Source organism: Panthera onca, chromosome D4 (assembly GCF_046562875.1).
Source record: "Panthera onca isolate mPanOnc1 chromosome D4, mPanOnc1 haplotype 2, whole genome shotgun sequence".
Classification (NCBI taxonomy): Eukaryota; Metazoa; Chordata; class Mammalia; order Carnivora; family Felidae; genus Panthera; species Panthera onca.
This window is the reverse complement of record NC_138351.1, coordinates 61148894-61159775: the sequence shown is the minus strand read 5'-3', so window position 1 is coordinate 61159775 and position 10882 is coordinate 61148894. Positions and strand designations below refer to the sequence as shown.

Genomic DNA, 10882 nt, shown 5'->3' with positions numbered 1-10882 from the left:
CAATCCGCGGGCCCCACCTCGATCCCGCCAGCCAATCGAGGCAGGGGGCGGAGCCACCCGTAAGATAGGCGTTGCGGTGGGAAGGGAAAACCCAGCAGGCTCTGTTCGCGAGATCTGGGCTCTAGGCTCACGGCAAGGAAACCAGGGCCCCCACTCCTGGTTGCAGCGTACCTGCGTGCACACTTTAGCAAATATTCCCGAGGAGGGGGTGGGGAGGTGACGGCTGCCTTGGGCGTGGGGAGAGTGAGCCCTGCGGTGTAATGGAAAAAACGGATTCTGGAGGTGGACTTACTGAGGTGGGTGGTTTGAGCACAGCCCCTCCCACTAACCGGCTCTTGATCGTGAATAGTCTCTCTGAACGCTCTTTTCTTTTTTCCATGAAATGGGAAAATGATATAGATTCGTGAGATGATGTATAGAAAGCCCTGCTCACGGTACTTGGCCTGTAGTAAAGTTTCAGTAAGTGGTCTCCATTCCTGTTATATGAGACGCAACAGGTTCAAAAAGTTCCACTGACTCGCCCAAAGCCACCCGGAAAGCCTGAACAGAGCTGGGACCAGGACCCTGGACTGCCTCTCAGTCTAGGGCTGTTGCAATATGTTGTTAAGTTGCAGACAAAGTTCAGAAATAAGAGGCAGTTTGGAGAAAAGAAAAAAACACTGATTTCCAGCTTGACTTACCAGAACTGATGAGCAAAGTAACACTAAGAGAAAGGTAAGGAGGTGGCACCTCCAGGTGGAAGGCGAGAAGACATGTTAGTATAAATATGCAGGTGAAACTGCTTACCAGGTAGGAGGAAAGGCAGGGCTGAGGCTCAGAGTAGCGGTCTGGGCCAGAGAGAAACCTGAGCCATTCAGAGCAAGACCAAGACCAAGGGTAGTTAGACTGCTGGCGGAGAGAGCGTGCAGAGGAATGAGCCTGGGCAGATGGGAAGGCAGGAATGGAGAAAAGAGACTAGAAACCGGTGATAGAACTAGGGTGGTCCTGAGGTGGGGAGACCCACAGGGTCAAAGGCCCAGTGCAGTCCAGGAGAATAAGGAAGAAGAGACCAGGAGACTTGGGGATCTGCTGGAGATAGCAGATTTGTTGGCCAAGGGAGGTGAGGAAGCAGACAGGACAAAAATAGACCTTTTCTGAGTCACATTGGTTGTTAAAGCAGATGGCAAATGGACCCTGGGCTAAACAGGGTCCCAGAGTTGAGGGGTTTTGAAAAAGTGCACCTTTGGAGGCCAGGAGGAAGCAACCAAAGGAAAGAGGGGTTCACTCATCCATGATATGTGGGTGTGCTAGACCGGATGGCACATGTGTTATGTCAAGTTTAACTGACAGTCAACCTCTGGGTGAGGCTGAGCAACAGACCCTGACTACAGAGAAAATTAAACGCAGCGCTAAAGTAACTCAGGAACTTCATGCTAAAGAAAACCATTATGGTTTTGAATACTTTGTGAATAAGTGAAAATTAAAGGGAAGAAAGGTGAAACCACATTTAAAAATACAACCACACCACAAAAGCAAATTAGGCTGATGTCATTTGTGATGACATAAAAGACTTCGGTAAATTAAAGTAGTGCTATATACCTTACTAGAGTAAGGAGAAAAAGACAAATTTTTTATTTCATTCTCCCTTTTTAAAAAGCCAGTTTCCAGAGCTTTCTGAGGCGTTTTCTGCTTGGGTAATGAATCAATGTTCAATATATAGAAATGGGTGAGAGCATGTGGGAAGGTCTTAAAAACAAATTAAAACCAATGAGGGATTTTTTTTTTTTTTTCCTGTTATTGGCAAGAGAGGGCAAGGAAGAACTTAGCTTTGCAGAAACTGGGGTAACCCAGAGTGATGGGTCATGGGGATCAAGGTAGAGCAGGGAGACCCAGTTCCCAGACCCGAGACCCCTGGGTCTGAGGCTCCAGGGGTCAGCCCTACTATGCTAAGCCCCTTCTTAAGTTGGTCCCTATAAAGCATCCTACCACCTGGTAATACTGCCTAATCATTTGCCATTCTGTGCTCTAGCTACACTGAACTATTTTGGGTTCCCCTAAAGCGTCATGTTTCCTTACCTCCAGGCCTTGGCATAGGCTGTTTTCTGAGCCTGTAGGCTTCCCACTCCTCCACCTCCACGTACTGAGCCATGACTGACCACCTTCTGGTCCATTAACATAGAAGTCACTTCCTCTCACATTCTTCTCAGGTCTCCCCAACAATCTTCTCTGGGCTCCCAAAAGACTCTTATTTGCCCACTTATTATCTCTTACGGTAACTGCCCCTCGTCTTGTCTGTCTTCTCTTTAGGTTGTGAACTTCTTTGGGTTGGGAACCATTTGGAGCACCTGCTCAGCACGAATAGCCTAGGGATACCATGGTGAACAAGATAGTCCATACCTCTGCCCATATGTTGCTTAGATCCTTCCTTGAATTATAAGTGTCCTGCAGGGCCAGGAGCTCCTTGCGAGCAGACCTGGACTGTTTCTGACTATATCCCTAGCACCAAGCACACAATTTCTTAGCACTTAATAGGTGCCAATAAATATTTTCTCAGTGCCCAAGTGCAGAAAAGGAAAGATGGCATGAATACTGAGGCATAGCTGACTTCATATGTTTATTCCTCGGGCCACATTCAATCTTAGGCAAACATGACTGTTCCCTGGGTTGCTCCTGAAGTCAGCCTTCTGGAAAGTTCCTCTGAGGAAGAAGTGAATTGTTGATCCACCCAAGTTTCCCAACCCCAGCCGCCAAGGACCTGGTGGTAAGTGGCCAAAGTGTCTGATACTCCCAAGTTTCTCAGTTGTTCCATTTACAGGCACCCTTGCTAGTCACACTCCCACCCACACCTACTTCCTGCTTCCTCAACCTTGGTCCCCATCCCTGTGACATAAACATCATTTTTCTACTGTCGCTGAGAAAATAAGCCCACCATCACACCCTGGGGGGTATGGAAGGTAGAAGTCAGCTCATACTGACTCCCTCAGAGAATTTTGATCTGTGTATACACATCTTACCTGCCTCCGTTTTCCAAATGCGACCTCACCCCCCATTCAACAAATAATTTCTGAGTGCCTAGTATGTCAGGCACCTCGCCAGGCACCAGGAATAAAATGAGGAACAAAGAGTTTTCTTGCAACTTGTAGTTTACAATAAAGATCTTTAAAAAGTAAATTTGAAGATCTACCGGGGTTTATGAAACGGTTCATGAATTGGGCAGCACTCCCTCTAGCAAGTAGAGGAATTGTACAAAATGAAAGGTTTTTCTAGACAGAGAGTGGGGCAAGAAAGGTACTCATGAAAGAAAAGGATTGCTCCAGAGAAGGCTGCTTGCTAGGGAAAAACAAGGTATCTTATCGTGCAGATCACCTCATCTTTCTTTGGGGGATGGAGAGAACCCAGGTGGCAGATTTCATTGCCTCTCATGGAAAGAAAAATTTCCTGACCTGTTAAGACCATATTTCAGTGGGGGGTGGGGGAGGGTTTGAAACTGCAATTAGATTGGGTACTAAGCCCTGGTTTGGGAACTTGGTCTATGTGACACCATGTGGGGCCTATGGTTTTCTTTATTTAACAATATAAAATCATGAATTATAATAATAAGGGCAATGAAAAAAACAAGTTGAGTGCTGGTAAGACTAACAAGGGGGGGGGGCTTCTTTGCATGGGGAGTCATAAAGAGTCTTTTTTTTTTTTTTTGAGAGAGAGAGAGAGAGAGAGAGAGAGTGCAAAGTGGAGGAGGGAGGGACAGAGGGAGAGGGAGAAAGAGAATCTCAAGGAGGCTCCATACTCCACACGGAGCCCGATCCCATGACTGTGACATCATGACCCAAGCCTAAATCAAGAGGGGGACGCTCAACCAAATGAGCCACCAAGGCACACCCAGGAAGAGTCTTTCTGAAGAGTTGACATTTAAGGTGAAAACCCCCATCCCAAATTCCTTCCAAATGATAACAATCTCTTCCTATGTCGGGTCACCACATGAGACTGAGACAGAACATTGTCCTGGAAAAAGCAGGACATTCCAAACAGGGTTTGGAATAAGTCAGGCCTGGGTTCCACTCTCAGCTCTGCCCCTTCCAGAGGAAGAACTTTTCAACTTCCTGCCACAGGCAGGCAAACACCACCAGAGGGCAGGAGTGAGGATTGCAGCAGAAGAAATGTGTGAGACCCCTAACAACCCAGATCTGTCTACCCAGATAGTGGTCTCATTCCTGAACTCTGATTCCCTGGTCTGTTTCCACTGCCTGTGGCCTCCTGGGACCTTCCCTACCCTCAGACCTCATCCGGACAGTCAGCAGCCTTATCTCCCAAATTAGGATAGTGGATCTCCATGATGTGTCTCTACTTGCTCTTCTCACCTTTAACTTCCAAGAGTCCCCAAAGCTTTAAGAACTTTAATTCTTCTCCCCTCACACTTAGAGATGTTGGCAATCTTATCTCTTCACTGGGTTTTAAGATCTCATGTGTCCTCATGGGCAACTCCCAGACATTCATCACCAGCCCAGACAAAGTCTTCTCCCTGGTTGTCTGCTCAGCTCACAGCCATTTCTAAAAACAGCCCCAGTAGCTCAGAATGCCCCATAGCAACCCCGTCTCAACCATGGATACTGTCAACCTGAGGACAACCAGATTGATCCAGACATGTGCTAAAAGATACTATCCCAGGGGTGTCTGGGAAGCTCAGATGGTTAAGCATCATACTCTTGGTTTCAGCTCAGGTCATGATCTCACAGTTTGTGAGATCAAGCTCCTCATGGGGCTCTGCACTGACATTGCAGAGCCTGTTTGGGATTCTCTCCCTCCCTGTCTCTCTCTGCTCCTCCCCTGCTCTCTCTCTCAAAATAAATAAATTACAAAAAAAAAAAAATATTAGAGAGCCTGGGTGGTTTAGTCGGTTATGCAGCTGACTCCTGATTTCAGCTCAAGTCATAATCTCACAGTTGTGGAATTGAGTCCTGCATTGGGCTTTGTGCTAACAGCGTGGAGCCTACCTGGAATTCTCTTTGACCTTCTCACCCCTCCCAAATAAACATTTTTTTAAAAAGATACTATTCCAGGGGCACCCGGGTGGCTCAGTCTGTTAAGCATCTGACTACAGCTAAGGTCATGATCTACAGTTCGTGGGTTCGAGCCCCACGTCAGGCTCTGTGCTGACAGTTCAAAGCCTGGAGCCTGCTTTGGATTCTGTGTCTCCCTCTTTCTCTGCTCTTCCCCCACTGATGCTGTCTCTCTCTCTCAAAAATAAACATTAAAAAATTTTTTTAAAAAAAGATACTATTCTAGCAAATAAGCACATGAAAAGATGCTCAACATCTTTAGCCACAAAACCACAATGAGATTCCAACTCACACTCATGAGGATGTCTAGAATCAGAAAGACAGATCATTACAAGGACATGGAGACATAGGCACCCTTAGACACTGCTGCTGGGAATGTAAAATGGTGCAGTTGCTTTGGAAAACAGTTGGCAGTTCTTCAGAAGGTTAAACACAGAGTAAACATATGCCCCAGCAATTCCACTCCTCACATATACCCAAGAAAATGAAAACATGTCTACACAAATATAAATAAAATGTAATATAGCCATACAATAGAATATTATGGGAAAAGAAAGGAATGAACTAGTAATGCATGCTATAACATGGATGAACCTGACACTGGGATCTCGTCATGGGGTATTCATTAGTTGAAACTTGCAAGAACATTCAAATGAGATAAATTTTGGGGAAAAGAGGTTGGATGTTGCAGGGGCATGATGGATATCATCAAATGTTTACAGGACTCCACTGAAAAAGCTGGATTAGTTCCCCCCGCCCCCCCCCCCCCCCCCCACCGTGGCTCCATATGCCCAAGAATGTTAGAGATTTGGATAAACAAGAGTTTTGTACAGGGGCACCTGGATGGCTCAGTCGGTTAAGCGTCCAGCTTCGGCTCAGGTCATGATCTCACAGTTTGTGAGTTTGAGCCCCGCGTCAGGCTGTGTGCTGACAGCTCAGAGCCTAGAGCCTGCTTCAGATTCTGTCTCCCTCTCTCTCCCCCTTCCCCGCTCATGCTCTGTCTCTCTCTCTCTCTCAAAAAATTAAAAGAAAATTTTTTTAAATCTTAGAAGTTTTTTACAAAGACTGCTTCCCTAACTAATAAAAGATAAAGATGCCTTATTATTCTAGAGATAAAGAACTTTGTTTTTCTAAGATGGAATATATTGGCTTATAAGGAGTGAGCTCCCCATCACCAAGGCATCCAACTAAAGTCAGGCATGTTACAAGGCGGGGGCTCCAGCATTAGCAGAGGGATTCAAGTAGAAGAGATCTCGTTTCTTCTACTTTAGGGAGCTTGGATTTCTTGGCATTTTAGGTTCCCATAGGTGTCTGGAGATAGAACTTTGTTAGTTCCAGATTGGTGGGCCCTGATTTTGGGGTCAATACAAGACTTCCTTGTACTGATCTGTATTATCTGCTGCCACTTTGGCCCTCTGTTCCTCAAAATATACTCATTTTTCTGGTTGGGTTTAAAGGAGGGTAAGATAATGAAAGTGAATTAATACAGTTTAAAAGAAATATGGTTTGAATAATGTGAATTAATATGGAAGAGAAATGTGGTTTGAAATAACTGTCACACAAGATCACAAAATTGATGGGAGGCAAATCAGGGTTTGACTGTGCTCTCAAAACCAGAGTTCTCAGGCCCTCCTTTTAATCACATTGGTTGTATATCCAAACACCCAAAGGGAGATGGTGGGGGAGGGGGAACTAAGCACCTGACAGCCATTCTCTGCCCAGAGGTTTTCACAATTCACTCATTTGGTGTTATGAATTGAATTGTGTCCTCCACAAATGCGTCTGTTGAAGTCCTAACATCTAGCACCTCAGAATGTGACCTTGTTTGGAAATATCATCTTTGCAAATGCAAGTAGTTAAGATGAAGTCATTAGGGTGGGCCCTAATCCAAGGTGACCAGTGTCCTTATAAAAAGGGAGAATTTTCACACCAACATGTACAGAAAGAGAACTCCATGGAAAGAGGCACAGGGAGGAGATGATGTCTATAAGCCAAGGAGAGAGGCATGGACCAAATCCTTTCCCCATGGCCGTCGGAGGAATCAACCCTGCTGACACCTTGATTTTGGATTTCTAGCCTCCAGAACCGTGAGATGACACATTTCTGTTGTTCAAGCCACCTAGTTTGTGGTATTTTATTATGGAGGCCCCAGGACACTAATACACTGGGTCGTCGAGGAAATGTGCATGGAGTGCCAGCGTGAGGCACAGCAATGGCTAGTGCACATGTAGCCCAAGCACCCACTATCTGCGGGGAAGGAGACAGGGAGCAGAGAAGCCAGTGCCAGGATGGTGAGAGCAAGTCACCAAGGCCATCAAATGAGGACCCCAGGGAAGAAACCCTGGCTGCAGGCCACTGGGGAGGCTAACACCTTTGTGGAGGTTCTTGAAGATGGGGTGGGTTTTGCTCATGCAGGTGGAGGAAGAATGAACAAGTCCCGTGCAGGGACATGCAGATGGCTGGGCCAGGAAGGACTTGTGGGGACTGAGGGGCAGGGAGTGAGGCTGGAAAGGTGGGGAGGTTTTGTGTGTGTCTCTGGGGTGAGCAGCGTAGGGATGACAGGTCCAGGGTGGGACACTGAAAGATTGGTCTCAAGTGGCCCATGACGTGGGAACGTGGATTTCCTCAGCTTCATTTCTTCTTTTTCCCTCTATCTGCCACCTACTAAAGCACCTGCATCACTGAGAGCTCTGGATTTCAAAAGTTACCACCCACATGAGCTTCTCCCAAGTCCAGTAGACCTGGTCCAATAGCCCCCGTTAGCTCTCTCACACCAGCCCACTATTCTCCGGGAAGAGCACAAAGTGGGAAGAGAAGCCGGTCTTGCTCTGCACTCTGGGGTCTTACAACAGTCACTCTGTGCCTCAATTCCCTCATCTGAAAGATGGGGTCAGAATCCTCACACTACCTCCTTGAGTAAGATAATGGGCATGTAAGAGCCATACAAATTGTAGTGTGCCATGAACACACCGGGGCCAGCATTTCTTTTGTCAGCAGTGGGGCTCAGGACCGGTCAGACTGGAGCCGGTCAGGGTGGCAGGGTGATTGTTGGTAGGATTTAGACAGGTAGTCCTGGGGGGCACTGGGTGGCTCCGGAAGCAGGGAAACAATGGTCTGATGCCCCAGCAAGAGAGGAACCTAAAGGCCAATCAGAGACAAGGTGGAAGATGACCTGGTCCCTGGAATGCACAAAGCCAAGAGCTGGACAGGAGTTCCCAACCCAGGAGCTGGCTGGGGTCCTATGGACTTCTCAAGTTTCCCCAGGGTCCTGCCATCCACTCCCAGAATCCCTCAGTGCCAGGCTACCCCCTGCTAAGCTGCCTGCTTTTCATTCAACTGCTACAGCAGCTCGTAGGTGCACAGCTGGTCACATGCACGCTTAGCTTAGTCAACCACAAACAGAGGCCAATGGCATAGGCTGTTCCCAGGTCTTCTGAAGAAGTTACCCCTCATGGGCATCGAGCACTTTCACACTCAGCAGAGAGAACAGCAAAGCACTCCCAATTTACAAATGGGAGAACAGAATTCCAAGATTGCAAAGGGTCTTTAGCAAGTTCACCAAAGTGGTATATGACAGGACTGCCTTCCACAACACAAAATGGTTAAAAATGGGGACTGTATTTGCAGAATGCTCAGTTTGCCTGCCCCCCGCGCCCCCCCCCCCCCCAAGCATTTTACGTCTCCAGCTCTGAAAACCTTATACTCGGTCCTGAATCTCTGGAACCAACAGGGTGTGGTTAGCCAGCCTCTACTTTGTCCCAGAGTGAGGAGGAAGAAATATGCCCACTTACCAGAACAGAGTCTGGAGCCAGAGAGCCCTAAAGAGGCACATTCATAGAGAGGAGAAGCTTTGGATTTGGGCATAGCTGGATTAGGATCCCAGCCAGGCTAGCTATTTACTGGCTACATGACTCTGGCTAAGGAACTTCATCTCTTCTGGGGGGGGGGGGGGGGGGGGGGGTGTGTGTGTGTGTGTGTGTGTGTGTGTGTGTGTGTGTGTGTGTGTGTTTTGAGAGAGTGAATGGGAGCAGGGGAGAGGGGCAGAGGGAAAGAACCTTAAGTAGGGTTCATGCCCAGTGTGGAGCCTGACACGGGGCTCAATCCCAAACCCTGAGATCATGACCTGAGCCGAAATCAAGGGTCAGACCCTTGAGGACTGGGCCACCCAGGTACCCCAGTGCACTTCACCTCCTGCTACTTCAGTTTCCACATCTGTAAAATGGGAATTACAGTTTATTATTTCACAGGGTTTGAGGATTAAAAAAAGAATCCTTTCTCAATAAATGGCCATCTGCTCCTTGACTGGAAGCATTAGTGCCCTCTAGTGGCAGATATACATCCTGCTCATGCTGATGAGTCTGCAATGTTACTTCCAGAACACTGAGTAGTCGGACTGGTCAAGGCTGATTTACCAGGATTTTTCTTTCTCTTTTTTTTTTTAAGTTTATTTATTTTGAGAGAGAGGGAGAGGGAGGGAGGAAGGGAGAGGGCGAGAGAGATAGAGAACGAGTGGGGGTAGGGATAGGGAGAGGTAGGGGAGACTCAGGATCTGGAGCAGGCTCCGTGCTGACAGCAGAGTCCAATGAGGGGCTCAAACTGAGATCATGACCTGAGCCGAAGTGGGACGCTTAACCAACTGAGCCACCCAGGTGTCCCGCTAATATTTCTATTGCAGTTTTTGGAAGACATCTCACTCATCAGTCCTAGAGGTGCAGCCCACATCTGGCCTCCTCACTGGTCTCCAGCTACCGGTCTATCCCTTTTACTCCATCAGCCTAAAACAAAGCTGACATTTTCTATCAGTTCAAACCCTTACCTACTCCTTGGAAGGGCTCTGGGGTAACAGAGTAATGCAGGAGTAACTGAAGGATTCCTGTTGCTGAAGAGAACTTGGGATTGTACCCCATTCAGATCTGTACAGCTGGAAGAGAGCTGTAAGCTCCTTTTAGTTCAGGCCCTGTAATTTCAGCTGAGGAACTGGAGACTCACAGAAAGGAAGTGCGGTGGGGAGGGGGCCAAATACCAGCCAGTGGCCAGGCTGGGGCTAAAACAGGGTCTCTGGATTCTGAGACCTTCCTCACCAAGTACCACTCCTGCTTCTCTAGGGTTGAGGTGGGGCAGTGCCTTAATGGATACCCATCTCCTCACAAACCCCTCCTGCCCTGGAGTGAAGTCCCTTTCATCAGACAGAATAGCTCCAAGGGTCATTTTCTTTCTCTATATGCCCTCCCAATACCTCTGGGACAAGTTATAAGATACTTGGTCAGAGATTATGAGGCTGACCTAATTGGCTCTAGGAAGAATTTCTACACTTGCTGCAATCTTGGTGGTTTTCCTGCAGAGCAACTGTTTGGCCGACCTAAGCTTAAGTCTAAGTCAGCTGGTAACTTGACTCCCTTTTCAAACTGTCAACACAGCGGTATCATCAGCCTCATTAAAATTGATGTCAGCACCACTTGACAGGGCTGGAGAAAAGGGAAGGTCATGGCCTAAGGGTAGAACCACCTTCATGGTTCTGTCTCACCTTTCTCTGGGGGTAGAGTAGTGTAGCCCAAATAGGAATGCCAGAATGGAAACATGGGACTGTCGTTAACTACCCTCATGCAGGCACTGGTCAGGAGTCCTCATGCTGGTGAGGAGTGGGGACTAGCGTCTTACACAATGCTTCTGCATTCCTGTCAGAAGAGGCCAGCACTCTTGGGCTTGGATTCCTGGAGCAGAATGAGAAAACTAAAGGTAAGAGCACCAAGTTGAAAACTGGGCCATGTGGCTTCTAGGCCAGGTTCTTTCACTTCACCAGGAAACCTTGGGCTAGTCCTTGATTCACTTGCTTGTGCCTCAGTTTC

At 47.6% G+C, this 10882-nt stretch overlaps 2 long non-coding RNA genes across 4 annotated transcripts in view; one reads left to right on the top strand and one right to left on the bottom strand.

The window, feature by feature from the left end:
- Positions 1-53: 53 nt before the first annotated feature.
- LOC132663175 (uncharacterized) overlaps positions 54-10882 on the top strand; it is a 15106-nt gene continuing 4277 nt past the window's right edge. For 2 of the 3 annotated variants that reach the window (XR_009602964.3, XR_013551727.2), the window contains exons 1-2: positions 73-296; positions 2622-2740. This is a non-coding gene — a long non-coding RNA (uncharacterized LOC132663175). Of the gene's footprint in view, positions 297-2621; positions 2741-10643; positions 10773-10882 lie in introns of all 3 variants that reach the window. The other variant, XR_009602967.3, reaches the window with a different exon arrangement.
- LOC144614149 (uncharacterized) overlaps positions 10661-10882 on the bottom strand; it is a 2703-nt gene continuing 2481 nt past the window's right edge. The window contains exon 3 of the long non-coding RNA XR_013551728.2: positions 10661-10747. This is a non-coding gene — a long non-coding RNA (uncharacterized LOC144614149). The remainder of the gene's footprint in view (positions 10748-10882) is intronic.